This window comes from Miscanthus floridulus, chromosome 10 (assembly GCF_019320115.1).
Source record: "Miscanthus floridulus cultivar M001 chromosome 10, ASM1932011v1, whole genome shotgun sequence".
Classification (NCBI taxonomy): domain Eukaryota; kingdom Viridiplantae; phylum Streptophyta; class Magnoliopsida; order Poales; family Poaceae; genus Miscanthus; species Miscanthus floridulus.
The window spans coordinates 110,268,032-110,269,242 of record NC_089589.1 but is presented as its reverse complement, the minus strand read 5'-3'; the positions used below and the strand labels follow the sequence as shown (position 1 = coordinate 110,269,242).

Below are 1,211 nucleotides of genomic sequence, written 5' to 3'. Positions count from 1 at the left end.
GAGCATGGCATGGGTCTTTGATTCAATAGATAAGGACCCGGCGACATACAAAGACTTCATATCGATTCTCAAGACGTATACATATCGACAATCCTCATTAGCTTATATGTCTGTATACATACTTGTAACGTTCACTTATGCATACTAACAAGTTGTATTTGCTAAAATAATTCGAACAGGGCATTTAGGTTCTATGTCTCTCATCATCACGGAAGGCATGATCCAGCGAGGAAGGAAAAGCTGGCTATAAAAACACTATGTGCGGTAAGTGTAACTTACTTCTTCAGTACTCCGTTACATGGCTGTCAAAAGCATTACCTAATATTTTCATATGCAAAACACACAGTGCCCCAAGCAGAGGCCTGGGAGTGTACATTGTGGATACTATATATGTTCTATGATGAGTAACACCGGTGCCTACAGGAGACACCCCTTAAGGGTAAGTTGGAACCTCTTCACCCGTAGTATAAAAACTTCATAAATGGTATGAAATACTAAACTAAAACTTGTTTTCTTGTAGTGGAGAGAAGAGAAAGGAATGAAAAGAGACCCATACAAGGATGACCAACTCTTAGAGCTCGTCGGCGACCTTTGCAACTTCATATTGGACCAGATTGTACACGTCAGAGGCGCCTACCATGATCGAGAGTCTGACTTAGGTACAAATCCTCAGTACCAACACCTTCGTGAGACTGAAAGGCTAGCTCTAGGACGTTGATAACAATGTGTATGAAATTTGTATATTTAATGATGGATTGTATATATATATCATTACGAATTGGACTTGTAATTGTACTTTATATAATACTATTGTGCTTGTAGTCGCGTTCGGAACGTTGGTCGCGTGGCGTTCGGCAACGCGAACGCGGTTCGGAACGTTGGTCGCGGGGCGTTCGGCAACGCGGATGCTGGATGGAATACGCAGAAACAAACAGTTCTGGTCGAATTTGAATTTTTTTTGCGGGAAAACGTACTGTAGGGGCGGTTCTAGATTGAACCGCCCCTACAAACAGGTATTATAGAGGCGGCTGGCACTACAGCCGCCCCTACAAATAGATTTGTAGGGGCGGTTGGTAATACCAGCCGCCCCTACAAATCGATTTGTAGGGGCGGCTCAATCACCAACCGCCCCTATAAATCGATTTGTAGGGGCGGCCTGGGAACCGCCCCTACAAATGCATGATTTGTAGAGACGGTTCGGTAGGGGCGGC

General features: G+C 44.3%; 1 long non-coding RNA gene across 1 annotated transcript; it reads left to right on the top strand.

Annotated features, from left to right (window-relative positions):
* LOC136486166 (uncharacterized) lies at window positions 1–824 on the top strand. The gene is made up of 4 exons (XR_010766688.1): window positions 1–75; window positions 180–264; window positions 347–439; window positions 521–824. It is a non-coding gene; the product is annotated as an uncharacterized lncRNA (long non-coding RNA).
* The last annotated feature ends 387 nt before the right edge of the window (window positions 825–1,211 follow it).